This window comes from Tamandua tetradactyla, chromosome 4, assembly GCF_023851605.1.
Source record: "Tamandua tetradactyla isolate mTamTet1 chromosome 4, mTamTet1.pri, whole genome shotgun sequence".
NCBI classification, from domain to species: domain Eukaryota; kingdom Metazoa; phylum Chordata; class Mammalia; order Pilosa; family Myrmecophagidae; genus Tamandua; species Tamandua tetradactyla.
Genome location: NC_135330.1, coordinates 179,475,422 through 179,486,745, shown reverse-complemented (window position 1 = coordinate 179,486,745; position 11,324 = coordinate 179,475,422).

Sequence of the window (11,324 nt, the reverse complement as noted above, 5' to 3'; positions counted from 1 at the left end):
TCTTGACATGTCTGAGTCTTTGCATATCTGCTCTATTCTCCTCTTGCTTCTGTGTACCTTCACAACTTCTCTGCATGTTTTTAGTTGTTGCTTTTCCATCTTACCCAGAATTCCTTCTTCCTAACTCCAGTTTTCCATGACCTCTTATAGCCTCAGATCTACCTCATGGAATTTTTTAGCTTCAGAGTCTACTATTAATTTCTTTATAATCTTGTTATTTCAACATCCAACTTCCCAAGGGAGGGACACAAAATGGCCCAGTTCATCTTTTCATGCCAGGCAACATCATGGGTTGCTGGTCAGCTCATGGACTGAATACCCTTGGGTTCTACAAGGAGCCTGGGTGGAGTGGCTTCAGCAGAAAGGAGACGTTAGAAAGGGCAAGCCCATTTGTTGACAAGTCTAGCTTTATAGGGCAAAGGAAGAGAGTTAAGAGGACAGGGAAGGAAGAAAGGAGAGTGCAGGGGATTTTCATAGAAGGCTGCCCAAGGACATGTGATTTGAAGGCAGAAAAGGTCAACAATTTACAGAAGCATTTCAAAATGAGGTGAGAAGGACCAAATTACGTGAGGAAGGTGGTGAGATTTGTTTGGCTGGAGACAGTTGTTATTTGGAATGATTGCCTGACTTGATCCAGTTAGTGATTTCATTGCTTGAGCTCAGTTTCAAAAATAACAAGGCCAAGGCCACTGCATAGTTGTGAAAGTTGTATAGGTTGAGACTGATCAAAGGCCCCAAGTTGAGGGTGACAGTGGCACTGGACTGTGTTTATCTGGAGGGGGCATGCCTTTTTCTATAGTGCAGAAGTTTTCATACAGGCTGTTGCACATGGCACTGTAAACAAAACTGAAATGAACAAATAGCCCAGTCCTAGCAGGGAAAATAGAAATGTGTATATAATTCCTTAACTTTTCAGTATTGATCCTCACTTTCCCAGATGCCAATTAAGTGAAATCTACTTGAATATAATATCGTCTATGTGCTTGTTTATGCCTTCTGAACAAGGAAAGTTGACACAAGTTGACAAAAGATTGGAGAACTAAAATATTTGAATAGTATTCAAATGGGTTAAATTATCAAGAAATAGCACTCTTTTGCCATCATCTGCAAAATATTTTGGAAGGAAGACGTGCCTTTGTAGTTTTCTCTTCAGAGTGTAAGTTCCTTAGGGGCAGGCACTGATTCATTTTGGTATTAACAGTACTTAAGAGTTCTTTTGGGTACATAGAAGTGATGTCATGAATATAAATGGAAAATCTAGTTGTTATCAGGGTTCTTAGTTTCTCTGTCTGATGGGGTAGAATATTGAGTCTTCTAGAGTAAGAGCACTGCTTGGAGCTCAAATCATGAAACCTGGGATACATCTGTTGCTGAAGATTTGGATCCAGGTTAGTCTTGTCTCTAATGCTAAAGAGTATTTCAACTCCAGCTTCAGAAGAACAATATTTATACTGTTAAATAGAAGCTATTATTTCTGGGGCTCATTGATTTCACTCTTTGTTGCAGGAGTGAGACTTCTGAGCCTGTCACCTGATGCAGGAAAAGTATGGGGCTTGGATGGTTAGAGTACATAGGCTTTGGGTTCTTTTGAGAAAGATAACATGAGTTATAATTTATCATTGCTATTGTTTATAAATAAGCATATTATCTGATGTCAGAAAATTTCATGAAGAAATAGGAATGTTAGAGGCAAGTAATAGAGAGGAGGGGCTCATGGCTAACTTGGGACTCTGTTGGCATGGAGGAGTTTGGCAAATCTTGTCAGGGTCCTGCCCATGGCCTGATCACCTGAGCTTGTCAGCATGCTGCAGCAGGACTTTCAACCATATCTGTGTCTCTGCACCGGAGAGTTTTCTCATAAGTGAGAATAATTTACAACCACCACTCCTGCCTCAACCACTGACTCTCAGGTATTGATAGAGAGATACCAGTGCCTTTATTCCGGAGGTTGGATCATTTGGAAGCTTGTGATTTGTACCACTTCCCTGGGGAGTTAATGTTCAGTTCCTGGCAGTAATGAATAACTTGGCAACACACCTTAAATGACTTTCTCTTCCCTTCCTTTTCCTCTACCCCTTCCCTTCTTCCCTGTCAGAGCTCAGGGCACCTCTCAAATGAACATTTCAACCTGAATCATTGTCTCTTTACTAGTTTTCTAGCTGCCAGAATGCAATATACCAGAAATAGAATGGCTTTTAAAAGGGGAAATTTATTAAGTTGCAAGTTTACAGTTCTAAGGCCATGAAAATGTCCCAGTTATGGCATGTCTATAAAAACATCCAAATTAAGGCACCAACAAGAGGCTACCTTCACTCAAGAAAGGCTGATGAAGTTCAAGGTTTCTCTCTCAACTGGAAAGGCACGTGGCGACGTCTACTAGCTTTCTCTCCAGGCTTCTTGTTTCATAAAGCTCCTCCAGAGGCATATTCCTTCTTCATTTCCAAAGGTCTCTAGCTGCGTTGGCTTTCATGGTTCTTGTGGCCCTCTTGTTGCTCTCTCCAAAGTGTTTCCTTTTTTAAAGGGTCCCAGTAAAGTAATCAAGACCACATGAAATGGGTGGGGTCACATCTTCATCTAATCAAATGTCAGTACCCACAATTCAGTGAGTCACATCTCCATGGAGATAATGTAATCAAGTTTCCACCCCAAAGTGCTGAATAGGGATTAAAAGAAAGGCTGCTTCCACAAAATGGATCAGGATTAAAGCATGGTTTCTCTAGGGAATAATCCTTTCACACAGGCACAGGCTCGCTGTCTGCTTCCTGGGGAACCCAAATTGAAGCTTGTATGTGATCAAGGACATAACCTGCTTCAGATCGTCATGAGCATCACTGACAGACGTGAGCAGGGAAATGGCCACTGCAAACCAGAGGTACAAAGGCTGGGAAAACTAGGGCTTGGGGAAGCATAGACTTAGTTGTATATGTAGGGGCAGGTTTTCCAAGAAAGATTGCTAAACCATGCCCTAAGAGTTAACATAAGGGGCTCAGAAATATTTCCCTTGTATTCGTCTCTGATAAATATTGCCCAAATTTGCTTACCAAATCAGAAAATTGCAATCCAAGAAGAGTCTGTATATGAAACAAGGAAGGGAAGGCAGTTTTGGACTTGCTGTCTTCTCCCCAGTAGCATTTTTTGATTCTCTAATGTGGCGTTAACTGCTCTTTTCTCTAAGAATCTCTAGAACCCTGTTCATTCCACTAGGAACACCTTATATTGTAATTGTTATTTTCTGTTTCTCTCGCTCTCAGTCGATTGTGAGCTACTCAAGGTCAGAGGCCGGGGTTTAGTCTGCCTTGAATCTTCAGCACAGCAGTTGGAATCCCATAAGCGCTCAGTAAACTTATTTAAGTGAAAGAATAAACAAAACATGAGTGCCTACTAGTTATGTTGAATGAATGAACTGTTAATAAATTTATACTGAGCTGCAAATGACTGATGACAGATCCATTCCTGAAAGCAGGTTTTGATTTGGGTGGAGAATTTTTGTTAAAGAGAGAACAAAGACTTGGGGCTTCTAACAAAGGTGGGTGGGAAGCAGTCTTGGGCAGCAAGGGTGGAAATTCTAAGACAGAAAAGCTGTCCTGGAACAATTAACTCTGATTTTCAGTTTTTTTCCTGGCGCCTCCAACATTTAGGATTTTTTAAACTTAAAATTGTAATCTTCCACTCTGCTCTGTTGTGGTAACTAGGTTAAAAGTAAAAGTTAAAAGAATCATTTCCTTCTTCCTGGTTCAACTAAGATGTTCTGTAAACTCTGGGCTAGTAATGGCCCAGCAGAAATTTCTGGGTGACACCTGCTATTCCTCTTACCTTCCTGCTGGCTTGGTATGATTCAGTCTTTTTTCATGATATGCTAGTCACGGAATGATGTTTCATCTGCCAATGGATGGGCCTGAATAGAAAAGAGGAAATGGCAACCTTACGGGAAATTTTTAACTTGAAAATTTCCTAAGAGTTTAGAGCATAAACACATATATGCTAATGACATACAAATCACATACAAATCATATGCAAATATATCTCTGATCCAGCCAACTCTTCTTATGCTCTGATATGGCCCTTGGGATGCATCCTTCTGGAGATCATTAATCTAAAGAGTTGATTTAACAGCTTTCTCATTCCTTAACCTTTTGCTATTTAATTGCCTTCATTAGGAGGGATAATGCATAAACACATTTTTTGGAATTTCATAAATAAGAGTCTATCATTTTCACAAAGGGATTTTTATTTAGGGATATATTTATAAATAAATATATCTATATATTTGTCAAAAGCTCTACTTTAAAAGTCTTAGCATAAATTAGAATGCAAATATGAGATGCATTCATAGTAGTTATCACCTTCAAATCAAGTGCATTGAAAGAATGAAATGTTTAGGAATCATCCTTTGAAATTTATTACTCCACGTATTTAGTAAAGCAAGGTAACTACATTTAGGTATGAAATATGTCTGGCAAAAGCTGTACCAATAGATATTGAGATCACAGAAATTAAACAAAAAACATCTCAAGTATATTGTTCAATTTAAGGCAAGTTATCCATAAATATTTCGTAGGCGTCTGGAAGATCAGTGTGGGAAGGAATCAAAGTCACAAAATGAGATAAATAGCTCATAGAGGATGGGGATTTTATTTCTCCTATCTCCAGAGGCTGACACTCTGAAAATGCTCAATAAATGTTTGAGGCAGAATAAAAGCCTTGTTTCTATAAGACAAATACGTGACAGGGCAGTAGCACTTTGCAACAGGAAGTTAAACCAACAAAAATTCTCATTTGTATAAAGTTCCCAAGAACCTGGGTGTGTAGAGGGAGTAACCAAGACCCATCCAGCTGGAATCCCCTGCTCTTTCTGGCCTCGGTAAATTGGCAGATATTCACTGAGGCTTCATGGTATGTTGTGGGGGATGAACAAAGAAGTAATTAACCCACCATCATCAATTAAAGTCACTTCCTAAACTAACATACTAATTACCTGTTGTAGAGACAAAACCCTCATCCGTGAGGTTTTCTCTTTCGCAGCTGGCACCAAGAACAGGAATATAGAAATACGGTACAAAGTATTGGAAGGGAGAACATAGGCTGTCCTTCAGTTCATCCCAGGGCCGCGCTCCTGGCCCCTTGAAATAGACTGCCATGCTTAAAGAAAGCGGTTGACTGCTTCAGAACATGATATCCTGACACTCCTGTTCAGTTGTATTGTGAGTCAGCACCTGCATTGCTGAGCCTATCTGCAAATATTGCACTTTCCCTCTGACACTTTATCTATCAATTTCTTTTTTCACTCTCAGACTTACCTAGAAACTGAACACGTGCATCATTAGTATGAAAGAGGATAGGGTTAAAGCACCAGTGCTCTTTAAAATTGAAGCTGCCACCCAGGCACTTTGCACTGATCCACAGGCAAAGTCAGCCAGCCATTAACAGAAGCACCTTTCTGCTGATTTATTTATTTAGTCGTTATTTAGTGAACATTTCTATAGTGTTTACCACGTGCCAGGAACTATTCATGTGTTTTGCAACTCCAGATGCTCTAAACAACTCTCTGTGGCAAGTATGATCCTTGTTCCCTATTTTCAAGAAGGAAACCGAAGACATTAAAAAATGGAAGTATTGAGCTTTGCTTGGGTTCACACAGCTAGTCTAGTGGTGTGTGCAAATTCAAACCCAAGACAATCTGGCTCTGGTCTAATCTTTTAACTGCTGGGTTATGCTGCCTCTTTTCTTTTTTTTTGTTCGAGTCACGTGATTTCCTAAACCCTTGTGTAATTTGATAGTCAAATGCAAGAATGACCCCAAGGATTTGCTCCTGGAGGTGATCCAAAGCAAATTAGTTACCTTAAGAAATGGGAAGAAAACCTAAATCCTAAAGTGCATTAAGAAAGAGAAAAACATTTTTGCTTATACTCCCAATGCAGGAAATGATTCACAAATCTGTTTATCATCTGTAGCTCAGTGATAACTGAATTCTGCTCTGCCAAAGATATGAGCATGTATTGGAGATCAAGTACTGGGCCAATTATTCTGAGGGACCAGACTAAATATTTCAGCTGAGGCAGAACAGAAAATGCCTAAGGTTTTAAAAACTGTAGCCAGTGAGTAAGATAAGGTGGAAAACAGCCAGACAAAAATCATAGAAGTCCGAAACAGCCCTCCCAGCACTTCCAAAGAAGCCAGCCTGCGAACTGAAATGCTGCTGAAAGCTCAGGAACTGAAAGAGAAATTGTACCCGTTTGTCTATGGCCTTGCACTGAGGAGCCAGTTTTCAAAACAGCTATGTGCGTCTCCTTGGAGAAGAGCATTTGAGGACAACGTGAGCATACTTATTGTCAAGACCACTGTTGATGATCAATGGTGCTGATGGAATGGACTGTGCCTCCTTAAGCTGGGAAGATAAATTTGAATCTCCTTAATTGGGCATTCAGCACTTCCTCAAAACTAGCTTCTGCTTTCCTCTCTACCTACCTTTTGGGTTCCCCTTGATGAAACAGTTTGGACTCACCAGGCTGAATGAATTTTGACAATGATCTTTAGGCATGGTATTCAGTACCCAGCCACCAGTTTCCTAAGTAATGATCACATGTTTGATTGCTTCTTGCCTGGACCACACCAGTACCACCCAGCTCAGTCTGTCCTTGTCTGGTCTCCTGAAGTGAAATAATGCTGAGCACATGCCAAAAGCTCAGTAACCATTGGTCCCCCGTATAAAAATCTCATGTCCCAGTGCACTCAAGCGGAATTGTCATAGATTCTCCACCGATTTGTTTGCTTCAGAAACAAAACTTGATAGACTCTAAATTAATAACTCTTCTTGCTAACAATTCCTGCTTGCCTTAGGCTCAAAACTGGCGAAATCTGTGTCCTCTTGAAAATGTTCTACCCAGTTTCCTACCCATACCAGATGGATTGCAGTCTAAAATATTTCACCCACTAGAGAATAATCAATAAAAATTAAGTACGTATTTGAGAGAGAGGTCTATCATTTGAGTGTTAGAATTTCTTGTCAATCAATATAAGCAAGAAGAGACTGAACATCTACTTGCGAGGACATTGTATCTTCTTGTAGATCTCCTGCACTAGGTGAAAGCTAGGAGTAACTTGATATGACTTCCAACGCAAAGATTTTATTCTATTGAAGGTTGACCATGTGACTCTCTACTGCCTTAGTCTGGTGCTTGAAGTAATATTGGTGCCACTAGGTGACTTGCTAGTTTGCCAGCAGGATTTCTTGCTCAATCCATACTTGCATCAGTAGAATGCTGATACCACGGCTTAACAGCTTTCCATTTTATCCTACAGAAATCTTTGTCCCCTGAATGTGTTTCCCTAATGCTGGTGGACAATGTTGCTGCCTTCAGGTCACTGCCAATCTATCATGTTAGTTTGGTGCTGCAGTGCTGTTTATGATATTCCCCAAACAGTGTGAGCAGTTTAAAAAACAGCTCTTAACTGTCCTGAAGACACATTACAGGGTCAAATGCCAGTTGAAGACTAGGTTAGCTGGAAGCAAACTCCAATGGAGGAGTCTCATTTACAAACAACTCTAGACAAAACTCAAACTATTTTTAGATTTGGGAAACAAACCCAGTTCATAGCTTACAGTTGTGATAAAAAGTAAGCCTATATGGTGTCTTGGCTATGTACATGATGTAACTCCAGTGAAGTAGTGTCTGATTGCAGCAAAATCAGGCACAGTGGATTATACTTACAAATTGGGTAGGTCAGGAATTCAGACACAGCACAGTGGGGATAGTTTTTCTCTCTGCCTCCATAAACGTCTGGGGCCTCAGCTGCAAAGACTCATAGGTGGCAATGGCTAGAAATCATCGAAAGGCTTGATTATGTCTGGGCTGGGATGATTCAAAGACTACAGGGGACCTCTCTGTGGCTTGGCTTCCTCACAGCGTGGGTGCCCCAGGGTAGTCAACTTCTTACATGACAGTTTTTGATTCCAAGTATAAGTGGTTTGGTGAATAAGGCAGAAGATTCTTTTATGACCCAGTCTTAGAAGTTACCCAGCCTTACCTCCATCATACTATCTTGGTTGAAGCAGTCACAAGCTAACCCAGATTCCAGAATTGGGGAATTAGATGATACCTGCTGATGCAGAATTGGGAAAGTCAGACAGTAGAAAGGCATATGATGCAGAAGGTACTATTGCAGCTGTTATTGGGACATACAATTTGCTGCAGGCTGTCTTCTTTTCAGATAGTGCCAAGGGTAGTCAGTTGTAGAACAATTTTATATGGACTGATGTGAAAGCCTGGCTTTTTGGAATGTTCCCTATTTGTGTTAGTTTGGAAGCTGCCGGAATGCGATATACTAGGACGGGAAAGGCTTTTTAAAAGGGGAATTTAATGAATTTAATAAGTTATAAGTTTGCAGTTCTAAGTCTATGGAAAGGTCAAACTAAGGTTTTGTAGTTTGCTAGCTGCCGGAATGCAATATACCAGAAACAGAATGGCTTTTAAAAAGGGGAATTTGATAAGTTGCTAGTTTGCAGTTCTAAGGCCGAGAAAATGTCCCAATTAAAGCAAGTCTATAGAAATGTCCCATCAAAGGCATCCAGGGAAAGATACCTTGGTTCAAGAAGGCCGATGACGTTCAGGGTTTCTCTCTCAGGTGAGAAGGCACATGGTGAAGACTGTCAGAATTTCTATTTTGTCTGGAAAGGCACACGGTGAACACAGTCAGTGTTCCTCTCTCATCTGGAAGGGCACATGTCGAGCATGGCATCATCTGCTAGCTTCTTCTCCTGGCTTCCTGTTTCATGAAGCTCACCAGAAGGAATTTTCCTTCTTTATCTCCAAAGATCGCTGGCTGGTGGACTCTGCTTCTGCTTCTCTATGTCATTCTGCTCTCTCTGATTCACTTTCATTCTCCAGAATGTTTCCTCTTTCACAGGACTCCAGAAGCTTATCAAGATCCACCCAAACAGGTGGAGACATGTCGTCACCTAATCCAGCTCAACAACCACTCTTGATTAAATCACATCTCCAGGGAGATGATCTGATTATGGTTTCAAGCATACAGTATTGAATAGGGATTATTCTGCCTTTATGAAATGGGATTTAGATTAAAATATGGCTTTTCTAGAGGACATACATCCTTCCAAACCATCACATAAGACATCCAGAGAAAGATACCTTAATTCAAGAAAGGCTGATGCATCTGGGACACCTCTGCCAGCTGGGAAGGCCTGCTGGTCCCTTGTTCCTGGGATCCATTGCCTTCAGCCTCTGTTCCTGGGGGTGGGGTGGGGTGGCGGTTCTCACTTAACTTCCCCAGGGCTGGCTTTCATCTCTTGGCTTCCCTGGGCTCTCTCCAGGTTCTGGCTTGCTTAGCAACTCATGGCAACGTCTGTTGGGTTCCAAGCATTTCCAAACATACGTGTCTCTGTTCTGTGAAGCAACAGTTCTCTAAGAATCTCTCTTGCCTCTCCAAAATGCATCCTCCTTTAAAGGACGCCAGTAAACTAATCAAGACCCATCTGGAATAGGTGGAGTCACATCGCCATCTAATCAAAAGATCACATCCACAATTGGGTGTGTCAAATCTCTGTGGAGATAATCTAATCAAAAGTATTGAATTGGAGTTAAAAGAAACAGCTGCCTCCACAAGACTGAGTTAAGATTAAAATATGGCTTTTCTGGGGTACATAATACTTTCAAACCAACACACCATTCTTTCTCAGTTCATTTTTTTTCCTATAGGGGAATAAAAAACTATTTAAATTTTTCTTGTATGAAGTACACGACTACTAATTCAAAGTTTGTCTTCCGCAGGACTCTTAATTATGTCAGGCCCTGGTCGATTTAAACGAAAGTTTCTGAAAATAGAGTGCGCTAAAACAAAAGAAAAGTCCTCAAATGCATGTGACAATTCAGTGTTCATGATGAAAGGAACCCACTGTAAATAGCTTTTTGTTTCAAAGAAAATTGCACAAATCCTCATGCAGAAATCAGTACAAAGTGTTTTCATCCCAGGGAGAGAAGATACAGGCATATTATCCATGAGAACAGAAACTGCAGACAGTCCTTTTCTGTCTTGTGATTATGGGTCTAACATTGACCAACAGTAATTTAAATTCTTCCCTGGCCCTAAAGAGACCAATATCATACCCTCATCGTCTCAGCACCACAGGAAGTTCCAGGTACAATTGTTACCACGAATGAAATGGGGTAAGGCTTTTCTAATTCTACCCATGGCAGGTTTTTACCTTCTGATTCTTATTCGCTCTGTTCATGAAGATTAAGCATTGCTTCTCGCATTCATTCTTCACATTTGCTTGCAGATTTCCATGGTGGCTGCTAGAAATTTTCTTCCAGCATTTACCTCATCACACGAAAATTAGCCACTCTAAAATGCTCAGAAGATACCCTTCTCCCACTGATACCTATCCCTCGCCTGTACATGAAGTGATTTGGATGTCACTAGAGGTCCCTCTCAGAATTTCTTTCTTGGCATGTCTCTCCATCTCACCCTTCCCCCATCAGAACCCAGGAAACAAGTGTCCACATAGAGTAAAGCACAATGGTGTATAATATCCTGACTTTTTTAGCCCTTCCTCCGAGGCAATACACGTGAAATCTATGGATGGCTGCTCTTTGTGTGTTGGTGAGGAAGTTAGAATCAGTCGTAATGTAAATAAAGCTCACGGCACACACAACCTTTTGCTTTCTTTGGGCTTGAATTGAATGCTAAGTTTCTTTAATTTCTTTAATATTTAATAATCAAAATATTTAAGGGTGAGATTTTTGCCTCGTGGTATAGCTTTGGCTACAACGCCTACATTTTGCTCTGAGCATGGCCTCACTGTTCTAGTTCTAAAATAATCTGTAGCTCTAATACTTATTTCCTTTTGGCCTAAGAGCTGTGTTTTACTAAAATCAGAAAATTACGAGTAATATTACCATCACACATCACCCTATCACTCAGGGTGAAAAATTGTTACGGTTATTTCACATTTTCTTCCAGTATTTTAAATAATTACACGTGTTGGTAGATGCATACATTCTTCTTCAGAGAAAGAAAAAAAAAAGAAGAGATCCACAGTATAGGTCAAACTAACGCCTCCTCTGATGACTGTGCAAAATTCCATCACTAACTCCCAAAACCCAGGGGTTACCACTGTGAGTTAGGTACATAACCTTCAGTTCATTTCTATATTTTACAATTTCCTTGCAGCAGTCCACCACATTCCATGTATTATTAATTCCCCTACTAAGGGCTGTTTCTTTTACTTCTCCTCTTTCTTCTTTACTACGAGCGTTGTGGTAATGACCTCTAGCACATGTTTCTCGTTGTGAATATGCGGGAGCATT